Source organism: Oryctolagus cuniculus, chromosome 10 (genome assembly GCF_051225735.1).
Source record: "Oryctolagus cuniculus isolate XC-2025 breed Fujian yellow rabbit chromosome 10, ASM5122573v1, whole genome shotgun sequence".
Lineage (NCBI taxonomy): Eukaryota > Metazoa > Chordata > Mammalia > Lagomorpha > Leporidae > Oryctolagus > Oryctolagus cuniculus.
In genome coordinates, this window is record NC_142876.1 from 86169624 (window position 1) to 86189285 (window position 19662).

The window sequence follows — 19662 nt, forward strand, 5'->3', positions numbered from 1 at the left end:
TGCAGCCATTTGGGGAGTAAACCAGCAAAAGAAAGATCTCTCTTTTCTCTCTCTCTCTCTCTCTCTCTCTCTCTCTCCTTCTCTCTCTCTCTCTCTCTCTCTTTCAAATAAAATAAACCTAAAAAAAAAAAAAAAAGACCAAGAGAGAAGAAGGTGAAGGATTACTTCTTGCTAAGTGCCTTCTGTGTGGCTGACAATTGATAGACATGGTTTTGGTCCCCATTTGACAAATAAGGGAACAGAAAGCCCCCAAAAGTTAGGCATTCACAGAGATCACAGGAATGTAGGCAGAGATTCCAATGTCTTAATCTTGTCTTCACAATCTTAGCACTCAAGTTTACCATGTGAGGGAAATCGGAGTCTAATATGCTAAAACACACAGAGCCAGCATTTTTATAAAACATCATTTACACCGGAAACAATCTAGCTATGCAATAGCCAGCATTAAATATATCGTGACTTCTCCATACAGTGGAATATTGTGTAGCATGAAAGTCCTGTTTTCACAGAATATTCAGTGACATAGGGAAGTGTTCATAATTGCTAGGTTACAGAGTAAAATTCAAATATGAATTTCAGCATAATCCAAATATGTGATATGTCTGTGAATGTATTTGCATGTATATACATAAAAATATAATGTATGTAAACACATGTGTGCACAAATACATATGTGTATGTATTTGCATTTTTACATGTACACATAAAGTGTATGTATGATTACATTTGCATGCATACATATATTCAGATGTAGGTAAATATATTTGCATGCATACAAACTTATACACATTGATAAAACTTTGGCAGTAGAAAAAGAATGAATTTTTGTCTTGTTACTCATTCAACTTTGCATTACAATGACCAGTACATTTAGTCAATCTTTTTAAAATTTGTAGTACGCAGCCTAAATGTTTGAAGTGTCTCCTAAATAGCAGAATAAGAAAGCTAGAAGGGACTGCTCAACTATCCTTTTTAATCTTGGAAAGGAATTCCAACCTCCTGAGGCTTAAATTTAAACAAGAGCTTGCATAAAGTTAGTAACAATATTGTGAAGCATTATATAGTCTTTAATTTCTCCTTTTTGTGTGCCTTTATGGAGGGACACAAATTTATATGGGAAAAAAAATGTTCTCCCGTGGAAGCAATGCTCTGAATCTCTGTGGTTATCAAGTATTTATGCAAACTAAAGCAGGACTGTAATTAGAAAGACACATTGCCCAGATGCCTGCTAACTCTCTGTCTTCTGTCCCCTTGGGTAGTCCCCAGGTGCATCTCACCAAGGGGTTGGAGACAGAGGACATTCTGTTTCATCTGGTCCAGGATTTTAAGCAAGGAGAACAAGGAAGCCAGCTTCCATTTTGGGAGGCAGTTGACTCACTAGGCCTGTCCGTCCAGGGAGCTCTTTGCAGAGCCTGAGGCAGCTTGAAAGCGAAACACCCAGTGGGTTCTACTGCCTTAGCAGAGCCTACTTCCAGGGACTTTTTCTGCAAAAGGTTTACAATGGACGGATTTTAGCCTCTGGGGAATATTCAGATATGTGTACATTTGTTTCTCTAATTACCATAAATATTTACATTGTCCTTATCAGTAGATTATATTATATATTTATTTAGAACTGTCATTTACAGTGCATTCCCCTAATTGGGAAATGAAGCAGCTGTTTGGCTCTTAGAAGAATATGCCCTGTCCCCTTTGGATGGTCACTTGAAGAGGACAGGAATTATAAGTATTTATTGGAGGATTTCCCAGATGGGGCTGGTGGTTTTCAGCCAAATGAAAATGATTTTTCAGGAAGCTTCTGCTAGCAAGGCTGATGGAGGTGGGTGGGAAGGGTGATGAATGGAACAGCAGAGACTTGGGATTAAATGGCATTTGTCACCAATTTAAATGGGACTGAGCAATTATGGTTTGAGTCCCTTGCTGTGGGGTGCTGATAGTGATTATGCAAGTCCATGGGGTCACTCTTTGATTTGCTAACTAGTTTGCCACTTTGCAGCTCAACGAAAACCTTTCAAAATGTAGTATTTATTCCAAAGGGAAAAGAATACCCATTTTAAGGGTTTTTTTTTTTTTTTGGTCATTAGTTCAAGTGCTAAAAACACAAAAAAATAAAATTTCTTAAGTTTCAAAAATTACTAGTATGCATTATGGTGTATTACATACAAATGCAGGGAAGACATAGATTAAGTTTGTTTTTCATTAAACTGGACGTTAAGCTAATACTTCTGTTTGTATTTACCTACAGTAACTATAAAATATATAGTAAATATTGGCTTTTTCTGGCTTGACTGACATAAAAATGTATTGTTCATATTTAAAATAATTGACTATATTTTTGGGGAAAACACATAAAAGTAAATTCCTCCTTAGAGTAGCTGTGTTAAAATAATAGGAAATTGCTCCTTTACTAATGCCTATCTCCTTTACAGTGTGAGAAGTTTAATTTAAAATCATACATGAATAGTTTACTGTATGCAAAACGTGGTCCATTAAAAATATTCTTGGAGGGGCTGGTTCTGTGGCCCAGTAAGTTAATCCTCTGCCTGCGTTGTCGGCATCCCATATGGGTGCCAGTTCTAGTCCTGGCTTCCAATCCAGCTCTCTGCTATGGCCTGGGAAAGCAGTAGAAGATGGCCCAAGCACTTGGGCCCCTGCTCCTATATGGGAGACCAGGACGAAGCTCCTGGCTCCTGACTTTGGACTTTGGATGGCCTTTGTGGCCATCTGGGGAGTCAACCAACAGATAGAATACCTTTCTGTCTCTGCCTCTCACTGTCTGTAACTCTATGTCTCAAATAAATAAATAAAATCTTTTTTTAAAATTCTAAGAACATAGCAGATTGAAACAGATTTGTATCAGCATAGTTTTCCATTCCACCAGCGTGATCTAATTATTTCAGATTATTCTTGAGGGGAGATGTTGTTACACCCAGCAGTAAATACACTGTAGTACTACCCTAACTAGAAGGGCAAGCCGGACGCCCGGCCGGCCGTGCTTCACGGGCTTGGCGGATCATCTCCTGCTTGATCTCCGCCTGGTTGAACATCGTGCCGTTGTACACGCCCACCACGCTGCCCACCTATCTCGGGCAGGATGATCATGTCCCGCAGGTGCGTCTTCACCACCTCGGGCTTCTCCATGGGCGGCGCCTCCTTCTTTGCCTTGCGCAGCTGCTTGAGGAGCCAGTGCTGCTTCCGCCGCAAGCCCCGGCTCAGCCGCCGCCCCTGCCGCGCGCAGTACAGGTGCATGAGCTGCTCCTAGGACCTGTCCAGCAGCTGGTCCAGGTCCACGCCGCGGTAGGTAGGTGAACTTGCGGAAGGTCCGCTTCTTCTGCTGCTCCACTTCCGGCTGGGTGTGGAGTGCGGAAATAGCTCACCACTTAATTTCACGGTATTGGACGTTCTTGAATCATTGCCAGAGTGTTCTTGTCAGTCTCAGGCATTTACTGAGTACATACTTTTGAGTTTTCCAAAGTGAGCCTGGAATCCAACTCTTGACAGAATAAGATCCCAAGTCTGTGTCATCAGCATCAGAAGTTGCTCAAGGGCTCTCAGAATTTCCATACACTGAGTGTGTTCCAAGAGTCAATAAAATTTTGGAGCTAAGCAGTCGCAGTGGGAAAATGACCACGTAGACACTGGCAGCAGAAAAGTCAGGCAGGTGCAGCTTGAAATAGCAGAGAAGCCTTGACAAAGAAGCTACCAATGGGGCTTTCAAGTCAAAAGTCCTGGATTAAAAGGCAGGCTGTTCTTCCTCAAATGAGACAAATGATGCAATTTCTCTTTTTTTTTTATTATTTTTTTATTTGACAGGTAGAGTTATAGACAGTGAGAGAGAGAGAGAGACAGAGAGAGAGGTCTTCCTTCCGTTGGTTCACCCCCAAATGACCACTACAGCCAGCACTGCGCCGATCTGAAGCCAGGAGCCAGGTGCCTCCTCCTGGTCTCCCATGGGGTGCAGGACCCAAGCACTTGGACCATCCTCCACTGCCTTCCCCGGCCACAGCAGAGAGCTGGACTGGAAGAGGAGCAACCGGGACTAGAACCCAGCACCCATATGGGATGCCAACACTGCAGGTGGAGGATTAACCAAGTGAGCCACGGCGCCGGCCCGCAATTTCTCTTGAAGGGATTTGTCTTACCCACGCAATGAGTATAGAAGCCCATGTACCTCCCATGGGTAGGTGCCATTTAATGCAGCTGAAAACATTGCCTTTAGCTCTGTGACTTTTCCTTCATATTTATCTCCTCATTTAGATGATTCCCTTGGAAGACAATCTGAGGTAATTTGATAGGGACAGTGGATTGGAAACCTATGTTGATACATATTTAATTAAATCTGCTATGCTTTAAGGATTTTTTTTAACTGACCACATTTTGCACAGAAAAAACTATTCATACATGACTTTTAGATTAAATTTTTTTTTGACAGGCAGAGTGGACAGTGAGAGAGAGAGACAGAGAGAAAGGTCTTCCTTTGCCGTTGGGTCACCCTCCAATGGCCACCGCGGCCAGCGCGCTGCGGCTGGCGCACCGCGCTGATCGGTTGGCAGGAGCCAGGTACTTATCCTGGTCTCCCATGGGGTGCAGGGCCCAAGCACTTGGGCCATCCTCCACTGCACTCCCGGGCCACAGCAGAGAGCTGGCCTGGAAGAGGGGCAACCGGGACAGAATCCGGTGCCCTGACCAGGACTAGAACCCGGTGTGCTGGCGCCGCAAGGCGGAGGATTAGCCTAGTGAGCCGCGGCGCCGGCCTAGATTAAATATTAAGTTACTTTAAATCGTAGGCTCTGCCTGGCACACAGTAGGTATCCAATGGTGACTTGTTGAGGAAGGATTTGCTTCACTTGAAAACTGAAGAGAGCAAATGAAATAATTCTCATAGGATCTGTAGCCTTGAGCCTGTACAGAGGAACTCTTCAATGCAAGTGAGATATCATTATTATTATTGCCCACAGGTAAATATCTATTAAATAACTTAATTAATAAATGTTGGGCTGTTTCATAACAAGGTTCACCAGGCATCTCCAGTTTGGAGGACAAGGGGACTACATTTTATAATTTCAGTTTGTACTGGCCAGGCCCGAGAATCCCACCAGAGCCCTGCTCCTCACCCAGCACAGCAATTTATGAACTTTCAATAAAACATATATTTTTAGGGGTCTAGATTTCCTGAAATCGAGGTTCTTGAAGTATGGAACTAATAGTTGGAAGGATTCTTGTGATCCCTGAATGTGAATGCTGGGCATGATCTCTTTAGTCTTGCAGGATATGTGATGTGGGTGGGAGACTTATCTTGATGCCAGTGCTATGTGTTCCTTTCTGGTGGATGGGAAACTTGTGTCCATCACACACCAGGTCCATTTCTTCCTTTCTCCACCTTTAGAAAATGCCAGAATACTGGCAGATCTGTCCCATGTGTGCTTCATATAATTTTCAAGCTGAAAGGAACCCTGGGGATCATGTACATCCTTAAACCCAATGTCCGTTTTATAGATGAAGAAAGTTGAGTCTCAACTTGGTGACTTTCCTAAGGAAAGCTGAATAGATAGTAGGACTACCCTGGTTTCCTGACTTCTACTATCTTCTTGACTTCTACTCCTTAGCAGGCTACCCCAATAATAAAGAATATTCTCGTTTATCCAATATTCTCTATCATCATAAACTAAAAAATTACCCCAAAACATAATTGACATTCTCAGCCCTGGAATACAAAAATGTTGTCTTAATGGGAAACTTTGTAAATGTGGTTTATTTAAGACTTTTGAGATGGGCAGATTTTTCTGAATTGTCAGTTTGAACTTTAAATGCAACCCCACATATCCTTTTAAGAGGAGGGTGTAAGGAGATCAGAAATGTACACAGAGGTACAGGAGGTACAGTTCCCAATTCTACTTCCTGCTAATGCACACCCTGGGAGACAGTGGTGATAGCTCAAACAGTGGGGTCCTTGCCACCCACGTGGGAGACCTGGACTGAGTTCCCAGCTCTCTGCTTCAGTCTGGCCCAGACCCAATCTGCAGGATTGAACTAGCAGATGAGACTCTCTCTCTCTCTCTCTCTCTCTCTCTCTCTCTCTTCAAATATATAAAGGATAACTTAACAAGAAGGAAATCTGCAGAGGCAAAGGTGGTATGATGACAGAGCAGGAGACTGGATGATGCTGGCCTGGAAGACTTGCATGATGGGGTCACAAATCCTGGAATGCCAGCAAGCATCAGAGGCCCAGAGACCAGGAGTGGCCTCTCCCCTCGCGGGTCTAGAGGGGGCACAGCCCTGCCCATCCTTTGACTTCAGCCCAGGGATGTAGGTTTCAGACTGTCCTGGAGAACTGGGAGAGGGTCAGCTTCTGCTGCTTGAAGCCACCAAGTTTGGGGTAATTAGCTACAGGAACCACTAGAAACTAATAGACCTATGAAAACAGATGTCATATTTTCCTGTTTAAAAACCACAGGCATGATATAACTACAGGGCAAAATATTTCATACACAGACTTGTCCTGGAAAGGTCATGCAACTCTTAGTCCAAAGTCACCTTTTCTAGAATAATGTCTCAGAGTTAACTTAATTACAGTGTATTTTTATTTTATATATATTTAGAAGGTGTAATAGCTTTCGATTACTAAAGCAAAACACAGGGGCTGGCATTGTGGCTGGCTGAATGGACTTTTCACCAGTTAGAGGACATAAAAGCGACACTCTGACTTTCCTTCAGGTTGCAAGTAAAATCTGGTATGAGCAAAGTATGAGACTGCTCTTAAAGAATTCAGAGATGGGGCCAGCGAAATGGGTAAAGCAGCCCACCTTCAATGCTGGTATCCCATATAGGTGCCAGTTAGCGTCCTGGCTGCTCCACTTCTGATTCTGTTCTCTGCTAATGTGCCTGGGAAAGCAGCAGAAGATGGACTCAGTGCTTTGGCCCCAGCACCCATGTGGGAGATCCAGAGGAGGCTCCTGGTTCCTGGCTTTGGCCGGGCCTAGCCCTGGCCCTTGTGGCATCTGGGAAATGAACTAGCAGATGGAAGATCTTTCTCTCTGTATGTGTCTCTCTCTGTAACTTTGACTTTCAAATAAATATTACCAGAAAATGTTAAAAATTAACAATTTAAACTTCAGCTATACTTTTTAAAATTATATTTATTATCTATTTGAAAGAGAGCAACAGAGAGAGAAAGAAAGACAGAGATACACATAGACAGATGATCCACCTGCTGGTTTATTCGCCATATGCTTGCAACAGCTGGAACTTCACCCAGGTCTCCCTTATAGGTTGTTGGGACGAAACTACTTGAGCCATCACTACTGCCTCCCGGTGCTTGTGAATTCATAGGAGGCCAGATTATAAGTGGAACAAGGACTCAAACCCAGGCACTCAGATATGGGATATGGTCATCCCAAGTGGAGACTTAACTGCTTCATCAAACACCTGTTCCTTAACATTAGCTACGTTTGAACAAAATGCCTTAATTTAGTTCAGGGACATTTCCCCCCTACCTACAATGGTAAGACTTTATTTATTTCAATGGATTTTTTATAGAGGAGCCCTCATCAAATTAGAGGAAGAGTGGCATCGGGTTCACCCTTGATGTCAAAGCTCATCAGGGCCCCAAGAGGAAAACCATAATGCAGTCAAATTGGGTAATTAGAGAATAGATAAATAAAAGAGTTAATAAAATAAGTAAATTAACAGAGGTGTCGATAGGGCTCAGAGACACCCCAAGGGATGGCGGTACCATATGCTGGGGCTAGTATGGTCAAGGGTTGAGTACAAATTTAGGCCTGAAGGAGAAAGAAGTGGTGATCAGAAAAGAGAGAGGGGCAGAGAAGGAAGAATGGGAGGGAGGTAGAGAGTTTGTCTGAAACCAACTGTGACAACTATACAGGAAGGTGGCCTTTGGAATAAAGACTCCAAAGAGTCTTCCTCCCTCCTTCTGTTGGTCTCCTATTTCTCCAAACCTTCTGTTAGAAGGCGTGTGAATCCGTCAATGCTGTCTTTCCCTGCCTGGCACTGGGAAGAGTGGAAAGTGAGGAGAGTGGATCTGGGGACCAAGAGAAATTATCCAGCACAGGCCCCACACAGCCCAGCTTTGAATACTATGGGCAACATATGGTCACTGGGTGTGCATTAAAACACATCAGTTTCATGTTCTTATTAGAAACAGTGTCAGTGTATACATGGTGGAGTGGAAGACAGAGTAGCTAGCATTTATTGAGTGTCTGTTACATTGCAGATACCATTTTGAATGATTGACATGTTTGATCTCAACTAATTCTTACTTAGGCACTATATTGTGGATACATCACCTTCCTACAGATAAAAATATGAAGGCTGAAACCTTGAATTAATTCTCTAAGGTCATCTAGCTGGTAGAAGGCTGCACCAGCAATCATTCAAGCTCTGAATTCACAGTCCCTAGTGGTTTCCCCGTTGTATGTAGTATGTCTGTGCTTGTGCACAGTAGATGAGAACTGAAGGCTAACACTCATATATGTGAATATTCAGTGACCACACATTTATTAATGATGGGGAAACAACCCAGGCCTCAAAGGTCAAACATGTCATTCACATGAAACTCCTTGCTCTAATAACCTTCAACTGTACCATCCCGAGACATCTCAGGGTATATTTCCATGTTGCTCCTTCTGCCTAGAATGGCCTGCCATAACCTCCCTGTTTTCCCACCATTTTCATAGCATTCATATCCTTAAGGTCCAAAGCAGTTGTGGTCTTTCCTGAAAAACTCTCAGATCCCTACCTTTATCAGAATGAATGGCTTCTCACCTTTGTTGCCAGAAATCTCATTTACAGTACTTACTTCTTAGCATTGTTTCTAAAATAGTTATCATTTATATTTCTCCTTTTTTAACCTCTGTGGTAGATATTTGTGGATTTTGCCTTCACAGTATCAATTCCTACTTCTTCGGGGGTCAGCATCCGGAGTTTCCTTTCCGGAAGTAACCCTCCCCCACACTGCATCCCTGTGGTTAGGCTGGAAGTGTTTCTAAGGTAACTCCAGGGTTGGGCATGTGACCCAGGCTTTGCCAATCAAAGAACCACCTCCCCCTGGACCCTGATGGGCTCTGCACCAGGTCCATGCCTCGGTCCCATCTATTCAAGAATGATCCCTGGCCTTTTGCTGGAATGAGCAGGAGAAAAGGGTGAAGGCATGGGTGGGGGAGTAGAAGTCTTTTTCCTTTCTTCTTTTAGAAATGTGAACCAGATGAAATAAAATCTATAGCCATCATGTAAAAGGGAAGCAGACACAGAGGAAATGAGAGGGAAAAGACACAAAGAGGCCAAATCCTATTGACATTTGCTTGCACCAGTTGGTTTAGACAGGACACCCCAGCTTTTCCAAGGACACGAGTTGATACATTGCAGTTTTCAGAGATTTGCAAGCAAAAAAAAAAAAAAAAAAAATCCTGCTATAACTACCTAAGAGAGCATCTGGTCTACTGACTGCTCAGCAAACATTTCTTGAATTAATCAACGGAATCCTTGAAAGCTGGCATTTGGCCATGTGTCAAGATCCTAAAACCAAAATCAAGAAGATGATCAGGTTTCATCCTTTCCCATTTGGTTTTAAGACAGTACTTGACATGTGTTTGCTAAAGACAGACAGAACTTTATGTTCTCCTCTAGCGCATGACACAATCGGGGGAAGATGCATTGGTGGTTAAATAATGCACAAGGCAGCAAGAACTAAGCCTGATATTTTCAAGGTGTTGAAAGCTGAAGAGGAGCCTGCTGATTTTTTTCAACCCATCTGCTAAGCTGTTCCTCAGGATCCCTGGGCAGTTTTTGTTGGGGAAAATGTTGGAGATGCTGACTTTAGGGAAAAAAAAAAGGTTGAAATTGGGACCAGCATTGTGACCCAGCTGGTTAAGCTGTTGTCTGAGACACCAGAATCCCATAAATACATTGGTTTGAGTCCCAGCTGATCCACTTCCAATCTAGTTCACTGCTAATGAGCTGATCCACTTCCAATCTAGTTCACGGCTAACGCACCTGGGAAATCAGTGGAAGATGGCCCAAGTACTTGGGACCCTGTACCCATTAGAAGATGCAGGTGGGGCCGGCACCACGGCTCACTAGGCTAATCCTCTGCCTGCGGCGCCGGCACACTTGGTTCTAGTCCCAGTCAGGGCGCCGGATACTGTCCCAGTTGCCCCTCTTCCAGGTCAGCTCTCTGCTGTGGCCAGGGAGTGCAGTGGAGGCTGGCCCAAGTGCTTGGGCCCTGCACCCGCATGGGAGACCAGGATAAGCACCTGGCTCCTGCCTTTGGATCAGCGCGATGCACCGGCAGCAGCGTGCCGGCCGCGGCGGCCTTTGGAGGGTGACCCAACGGCAAAGGAAGACCTTTCTCTCTGTCTCTCTCTCTCTCTCACTGTCCACTCTGCCTGTCAAAAAAAAAAAAAAAAAAGAAGACGACGATGCAGATGGAGTTTCAGGCTCCTGGCTTTAGCCTGGCCCAGCCCTGACTGTTGTGGCTGTTTAGGAGGAGTGAACAAGCAGATGGAAAATATCTCTCTCTGACTCTCTTTCTCACTCACTCTCACTCAGTAACTCTGCCTTTCAAATAAATAAATAAATCTTTAAAAGAACAGAAGATTGGGATTTTCCTTTCTAGGTCCTGTTACTTTTGCTTATCGAAATCCATCTGTTCATAGACATTCTCCTCCAATACCAGTAGAAACTTCTTGGCGTATCTGAATTACCTACTGTCATTCCCTTAGTTTCCATGCATCCCAAAGCAATGGGCTAACAGAAGCCATGCCTGGGAATTTCACAGCCAACTGGACCAGGCGTGGGAGCCTGAAGTGTGTTGGGTCAGTTCTTCCTAGGAATCTGGAATTTGAGCAGAGATAAACAAATCAATTCAGTCATTCCATGCGGTTGGAACTACAACATGTGGCCTTGGGAGCTGTGAGTGGGCATCTTTTCCCACCATGTGGAATGAGGAACAGAGAATGTGTCTGCCGAGACAGAGAAATGAAGCAGATGTGCTGATAGAAGCAGAGGTGGAGCCAGTAACTCTCTGGCTCCTGTCATCCCTCCTGTTGCCTATTCTAGTCTCTTGAGTTCAAGTTATACTTTTTACTTTTATTGTTTGAAAATCAGTGAGAGAGAGTGAGCAAGTAAGGAAGAGTCCTGTCATCTGCTATTCCAGCCCCCAAATGCCCAACAACAAACAGGGCTGGGCCAGGCAGAAGCCAAGAGCCCAGAAATGCATCTAGGTCTCCCACAGGGGTGGACGCGGCCAGGTACTTGAGGTATCACCCCCGTCTCCTAGGGTGCATATCAGCAGGAAATTGGATTGGAAGTAGTGCTGGGACTCGAGCCAGGCACTCTGACAGGGAATGTGGGCATGCCAGGTAGCGTCTTAACTACTGTGCCACAACACCTGCCCCTATTCTAGTCTCCTCTGAGCTGTCACTGCATTTCTGCTCACAATTTCATTAAGCACTCTGCATCTTTATACTGGATCCCCCTTTGATCAAGCTAACCCAAGTTTTTGCTGGTCTGGACAGACAAACAAAAAACTCAAACTCAGACTCTTAAGATTGGTAATTACTTAGGCAAAAAGAAATATCCAAGTTGCGAGAAACAAAACAAAAACCAGCAAGATACGTTGGCAGTAGTCATTCCAGAACCATTAAAGAAACAACTCTCAGCTCTAAGAAAAGAAAAAATAGAGCCTCCCAGGAGGCCGGCTGTGCAGAACTGAAATAGCATGGACCTACTCCATGGACTCACATAGTTACTGAAAGTGAATTCCTTTTCTCAGTCTTCAGCCCACAGCTGAGCCATGAAATATATTCTCCATTAAAAATTCCTTTCCAAGTCCCATCCATGACTTCATCAAGTTGTCTGCACACAAGAGCATCTGTCAAGCTGAGTGGTGTCATGTTTGCATCATAACTGACATGGACACAAGTGTTCAGAGGGCCCATTAAGTAAATGCCCCTTACAAATATGGGGCACATGTGGTGGTTGACAGCCCTGTCCTGCCTCTGTAGGCTTGCAAATCCCCAGCCTGGTTCATGAGGGAAAAACAGGCATGATTATTGTGTCAAGACACATTAGCATATTTTATTCTGCCATTGCAGTTGCTCATTGCATTTGATGAAGCTAAAGAGAATTCAGGTTACGAAATCTGTGTGTCCTGGTTGTCTTTAGAAATATACATGGCAGAAAGGGGAAGAGGGACCTCACTGCAATTTCTGATCAATCCTGCCTAACCCATTAGGATTCGTGTCAGAACACTTCTCCCTCCTCCGTCTCTCCTGCCTGTAGGCTGAGCAAATGAGCTATTGGAAACAACAATAGAAAAACACTTTTATCCTCAAAAAAATAATGAGATGACCTTTCCCTTACTTTGGTTATCCATGTTGTTTGACATCCTCTTGAAATATCTGGATAAATGTACAAACATCATGTTAATGACATCTGCAGATGATACTAAATTGGGAAATGCTGTTTTCATGATTAAAGATGCTGATGTCTCAGATGGCCAGATGGAGTAACAGCTTTAGCAAGTGGGAGGAAGGAAGTGCAGAAAGTTACGTTTGTGGGACTGGCAAAAGGAGCTATGAAATATGAAAATGACCCTGAAGCCAGATGTAGTGTAAGAAGAGGACAGGTGAGCTTTCAAAACTTGTCAGCCTCGATGTGGCCACGGAGTGGACAGCCAGTTAGAGACCCTTGTCCACTGGGGAATGACAGCACAGTTATTTTTAGCTGAGGCATTGTGTCTCAGAACAGATAGTCTTTCTCTTAAAATTTCCATAAGGCCGCACCTGGCATGGGTGTTCCAATCTGGAATTGGCACCAGAATGACGTATAAAAATATTTTTACATGTAAAGTTTCAGGCTTTGTTTTTCAGGGAGGAAAGATAACTACCTTTATGGGGTTTATTTTCAATTCTTGACAATCTAGCCATTGCCTTGCTGGATTTTGTTTATCCTTGGGTGTATCTGAAAGAGTAATAGATGCCTGATCGGCTTCCAAAAATGAACGTACTCAAACACGAGCTCTGGTCTCCTCCCCAACTCCAAGACCTGCTCTTTCTTCGGTCTTCTTCAGTTATGGCAATTCCATCTACCCAGTTCCGCAAGCTACCTTCGGCTCCCTTCTTCCTCTCAAAGCTCCCATCCCGTACATCAGCAAAACCTGCTGGCTCTAGCTTCAGAACAGCTCAGGCAGCTGACCATGTGTCCCCATCTCCATGGCCGCTAGGCAGACCCCTGCCACCAGGATGTGTCAGATCACATAATTTCCCCCTCTTAGAAATGGCCAGTGGCTTCTCCAGTCAGGGTGGGTAGGCCAATAAGACCCAGCGTGGTCCAGCATCTTCTACTCCTGTCTTAGGTGACCAGCCCCACTCACATGCCGGGCTCCTTGCTGTTCTCAGAACACACCTGACAGATTCCAGGTATGTCTTTGCACACACCATTCCCTGTGTCAGGAATTCTCCTGCTCAGATACCCTCATAGTTCTTTTCCTCGGGTCCTCACACCAAAATCACCTGTGCCACAGTGCTTTTCCTAACTCTAGTGAAAATGTGCAACCCACATTCACCACATGCCTCTGCCTTCTTCTGCTGTATCTTGCTTCATTGTGCTTATTACCAGCTAATGTAATTGATATTTTATTTATTTCTTCATTGTGTATCTCTACTCCGACACACACACCCAAATAGGCATTCCTGTCACCAATTGCTTTTGCCTGTTTTGTTCCTATACCCAGCACAGTGCCAGCAGCACAGAAGGAGCACTGTAAATATTTGTTAAAAAGCTGAATGCAACATGGCATGTTGTTGATACTAACTTTCATAATTAAAATAGTTTCTTAAGTTGAAAGGCAGAGAGGAGGCCAGTGTTATGGCACAGCAGATTAAGCTGCCACCTGCAATGCTGGCATCCCATATGAGTGCTGGTATGAGTCCCAGCTGCTGCACTTTCAATCCAGCTCCCTGCTAATGCACCTGGAAAAGCAGCAGAAGTGCTTGGGTTCCTGCCCGGATGTGGGAGATCCGGATGAAGCTCCTGGCTTTTGGGTTCAACCTGGCCCAACACTGGCTGAATCAGCACATGGAAGATCTCTCACTCACTCCTTGTGTGTGTCTGTGTGTGCACATGCATGCATGTGTCCTTCTCTCTCTGTAACTCTGTCTTTCAAATAAATAAATAAATCTTTAAAAGAAAGAAAGTAAGAGAGAGATGTTTAGAGACAAAGATCACCTGGCTCACTCCTCACATGCCTCCAATAGCTGAGGCTGGACCAGGACAAAACTGGAAACCAGGAACTCAACTCAGGTCTCCCAGACAGGTGGCAGGAATCCAACTAATTGAGTCATCGTGTGCAGAGTCTACATTAGCAGGAACCTGGAACCGAGCCAACACTTGAACCCAGGGACTCCATCACAGGATGCAGGCATCCCAAGAAGTATCTTCACCTCTACACCAAGTGATTACTTTTACTTTGCTTGGAGTCAGAGTTGTGGCCTAGGAGGTTAAACCAGTGTTTTCAACTAAGACTTCCCACATATAAGTAACTATTGGACTCCCAGCTATTCTGCTTCCATTCTGGGTTCTTGCTAATGCACCTAGAAAAGCAGCAGAAGATGGCTCAAGTACTTGGGTCCCTGCTACTGATGAAGCCCTCCTAGCTTCATCCTGGCTCAGACCTCTCTGTGTTTTAGCCATTTGAGGGGTGAACCAGAGTCTGGAAAAATCTCTCTCCCTCTCCCTCTCCCTTTCCCTTTCTTCTTTCTTCTCTCACCTTCTCTCTGTCACTCTGCCTTTCAAATAAATAAATAAATGCTAAAAATACCTGCCCCCACCCACCATGATCAAAATATTTGACTGCTGTTAATAAATTCTTAAAAATATCAGAGTTCAAATTTACAAAAAAATCGCTAAATCTATGTCCAAACTAGGTATGCTTTTAAAGCAACTTTCTTTGTGTGCATATACAGTGCAAGCACTTCTGCTCAGAAGCTAAATAGCATTTTCTGTGCTGTCACCATCTACCACTAGAATGCTGCTCTGTAATTTTTTTGAATTATGGGGAATGAGTTTACAGAAGTAAGCAATGACTAAGATCAAAGGACCTTTAAAAAATTCAGAAATAAAGCGAAGCTCAGAAAAGTAAATCCAGTAGGAAAAACACTGACTCAGGAATTAGACAAGAGCTAATACTGTCAGGCAGTGAACTCAGAGCTTATCTGTGTCAACTCACTTTATCATCCACAACAACCCTAGGATGTAGGGACTCTTGTTTCTATTTCAATTAAGTGGGGAAACCAAGGCAGAGAGAGCAAGAGTAATTTGGCAAACATCCAACAGCTCTTAAGAGGTGATGCTTTGGATCTTTGCAGGCAGACCTGGCTGCAGAGCCCATGGTTCCCATGCACTGTGGTTGGAGCCCTCAAATGTTTTGGTCCGGGGACCCCCTTACATTCCTAAAAAATACTGAGCATTCCAAAGCACTTTGTTTATGTGCATTATAGCTATCAATCTTTACTCTGTTCAAAATTATAACTAAGAAATTTTCAAAATATCCTCATTAACTCATTTTAAAACAGCAATAACAAACTCTTTATCCAAGTATGTTAACACAAATAACATATTTTTAACAGAAATCGTATTTTCCAAAATAAACATTTGGGACGAGGAGTAGCAGTGTACTGCGTTTAATGTCGGACTTAACAGAGGACAGCTTGACTTTCTTATCTGCTCCTGCTTTCAGTCTGTTATGATATGTTGTTTTGATTGGAGTATATGAAGAAGGTCCAGTGACACGCAGACACAGAACTGGAAGAGAGGGAACTAGTATAATAGCTTTGTAAGATCATTGTAATTGTTTCATTTAACACAAAAAACTTGATAAGTGATTCTTTCATGAAGATTAGTTGTAATGTAGAATATGAAATTGCCACAATAGGTTTTTCATACTCTATATACGCCACAGATCTATTTTGCATTTTCTTTTAAGAACATTTTAAATTTTTTTAAACTTTATTTATCTGAGAGGGAGAGACAGAAAGAACTCCTATCCACTGGTTCACTCCCCAAATGCCTGCAATAGCTGGGGCAAACCTGGGTGGAAGCCAGGAGCCAGGAACTCTGTTTAGATCCTCCATGTGGGTGGCAAGGATCCAATTACTTGTGCCATCACCAGTGTCTCCTAGGTTCTGCATTAACAGGAAGCTGGTGCCAGGTAACCCAGGTAAATGCCCACCTCTGTTCTGTATTTTCAGCAGTTCATTTACTCATGCATGATTTTAAATATTATGATATGGATACTTCAAAGGGTTCATTGCAAATCTTCACCCCAAATTTTTTAACAAGCCAATCAGTAAATTTTACTATTCTTGTTTTGAAAAGGCTTTGAGAATTGGAAAGTTGACAAGTTCACGATGGCAGATACAAGTGTTCTCCAAAATTCTAATTTTTACTTGAAAGCTGGAAAGTAATTGTTGGCAACAATTACTTCCAGGTTATTGTCTCAGGAGCCGTATGGTCATTGAAATAGCATATATTTCCAGGCATGATCTTCCAGGTGTGGCAATGCTTTTCTCTTCAGAAACAGAGCTAGGAAAAAAGCTATATGAATGTATGTGGCTCACATCCCTATTCATATGTTAAACATTTCGCTCAAGCACTAAGAGCTTTGCTCGCCATGACTTTTGAGTTATCACTGCAAATGGCAGCACCGTGTTTTTTAAAAGGTCCATAATGATGTCATGTTATTATGAGAAAAGTTTGACCCCTTGTCTCCTGAGAAGGCCTTAGGGACTGGGAAGCATCCAGAAACCACACATGGGAGAACTCAGGTGCTGTGCTACAGGATCTCTCAAACCCATGCTGCACCTCCAACAGTTGTGCCCCCTTCCCTTCCCCAAGCTGTGGTTCTCCACCTGTGTGACGCAGATATCCACACATGCTGCTGATCTTATGAACTCAATCTTGAATATCTGGGACGATCGTCTTGAAACCTCTTGACAGAGTAGGAAGCACACAAAACACACACGAACATGATCACTGCTGTGATCAACATGCAAACCACAGCGAGTTACCAGCAAAGCTAGGACCCAGGTGCGTGGCTTTCTGATTCCTGCCCAGAGCCTTCCTTCCTGCATCAGATATGCAGGAGCAGAACAGATCTCTATGCTGCTGTTGTCACAAGATGCAAACGAACTGATCTGCTTGATGCACTGGTCTCCCTGGTTGAAGTCCTGGACAATAAATGGGGGCAACCGAGTGGAAGTGTCATAGGAATATGGATGGGTCATGAACTTGCTATCTACTAGCTGTGTGACCTTGTAGTCCAAAGTAAGAGCTCCAACAATGGTTAGCTGCTTGTTGCAAAAATAACCATTGTCCTTATCTTTGTATCAGCTCATTAACACTTCTTCTGGGGAGCCTTTTCTGATCCTATAATGAAGACACACACACACACACACACACACACACACACATACACACACATACATACATATTCCCCCCCACCCCCACAGTGAATTTCTACCGTTGCACCACTGTATTTACATTTAGGATTATTTGGTTAAGTTTGACATACACACCAGGCTCCAGGCAGAGTGATGTGAGGCACATGGTCTATTTTCCTCACCGTTTTATCCCCAACACCTGGCCCAGTGCTCAGCACAAAGCAGTTTTCAATAAATACTTACTGAAAGAATGAATGAAATAACCAGCTTACTAGCTTGGCAAAGCATAGTTTTCCTCCATTATAAAATTTATCAAAACTTCCTCTAGCACTTGTTACCCAGAGTGTAGTCTACAGGGTCCCAGCCTGCAAGTTTGTTGGAAATACCAGATCTCACATCTCACGCCAGACCTACAGGATCAAATCACTGGCGGCTAACAAAATCCCCAGGGAATTCACACGCACACTGGAGTTTTAGAAGGACTGACCCTTGCCTACACTCCAGCAACCCCCAAGAGGGAGAAGGGAACGGGAGAAGAGAAGGGAATCGCTCAATTTCCTGGGTAAAGCGGCGCCTCGTCCCAGGATTTCAGGTCTCATTACATTCCCAATACAAACATTATTACAAATATTACCATTTCTAAAAACCAGCTGCATTTTTTTCAGCCCCAGCCAGACTGTTCTTATTTCCTATTCACATATGATTCTTTCCAGAGGAGTATTTTGGCCCCGGTTGAATAATTTATTTCAGAGACTTCACATCCTAAACTATTCTCTGAAGGAGGAAAAAGCACCATCTGTGCCCACTCCTGGAAAAACAGCCCCAACCCGTGAAGTAGGGGGGTGGCATTTTAGTTATAGAGTTTCAGACTTGTCTGCCACAGCCTGGGAAAGACAACAGCAAAATATACAGCCAAACCTCTGCGCGTACAGCACCCAGCCAGCACTCCAGCAGCCCAAGAGTTTTATAAAAAGACACATGGTACCCATTTGACCCCGGGAAAAATTATAGCCTCGCTCTTTAATGAAAAGGTTCTTATTCTTAGGATTTATTCCCATTTGTGAATAGGAAAGCACATCCATCACTGGATAATGATATACAAGAACTCCAAGAGATTTAAGGAATGGTTCCTTTTGCTGTGTTCAGTCTTACACATTTTGTGCATTCTGACTTTAAAATTCCCTTTGCTGGACTGTCCTCTACTCCCAAGGGAAACACGGGCCTGGCCAGCAGGAAAGCACATTTCTCGAGATTGGGTGCTCCCTCCTGTCAGTGCACTGGCCCGGTCAGACGTGAATGGGGAGCTGATGATTAGCTAATGGCATTCGAATTTACTGCGGCACATTCTCCCGCGGCTTCTTCCTGACTTGGACTCCCCTCTTTGTGACCCTCACGCTTCCGTCTTCTACAGGTGTAAGAAATTTCCACTCTAAGAAATCAAGAAACTGCTGAATCGATAGAGTTGGCCCCTGGGGTGGCTCTGCCTCTGTGGTCACTAAGTCCCCTCCCGAAACTTTTTGTTTGGGTTCCTCCAGGGTCTCAAGCATGAATGCAGGTTGAGAAGAAGATGACTGGAGTTAGGGCACAATAAGGAGCCCCAAAATGAAATTGGAACTGCTCTGATAGGCCGAAGGACCCAAATGAAACCGCCTCTGGTTTGAATGTGGTATATTCCCCCACAAGGCACAGGTGTTGCAAGCTTGGTCTGCAGTGTGCTGATATTGAGAGATGGTGGGATCCCTAAAAGATAGGCCTGACTAGTGGAAGGTCATTAGGTGATTAGGGGTGCCACCCCCAGAAGGCATCTTATTTCTCTTGGGACCTCAGTCTTTCTCTGGTTCCCTTCTTGCCCTGGGTCTCTTCCTCTCACATGCATACCTGCCATGATGCCATCGGCCCTGATGGGATGCAGCCGTGGACCCTTGCTGGAGCAAGCACCAGGCTGTTTGGAGCTTTGGCTGCCATAACTGTGAGCTAAATAACCCTCCTTTGCTTATTGTATCGAAAACAGACAAATGCAGGGCCTCTGCCCCCATCTGTAGATAGATCAAACTTAATATTCCTAAGTGATTCAAAGGGACAGTTTCCAGCCCAGCCCAATGGAATGTCAAGAAATTGGGCTTTGGGAATCACTTAACTCTGAAATCCTGGCTCTCACACTTGGTAGCTATGCTTCCTTTGCAAAAATGTATTTTATTATCTGAGC

General features: G+C 43.9%; 1 long non-coding RNA gene and 1 pseudogene across 50 annotated transcripts in view; both read right to left on the reverse strand.

The window, feature by feature from the left end:
• LOC103349250 (uncharacterized) overlaps positions 1–19662 on the reverse strand; it is a 603064-nt gene that overhangs the window by 441717 nt on the left and 141685 nt on the right. The window lies entirely within an intron of this gene.
• LOC127492490 (small ribosomal subunit protein uS19 pseudogene) lies at positions 2717–19421 on the reverse strand (annotated as a pseudogene).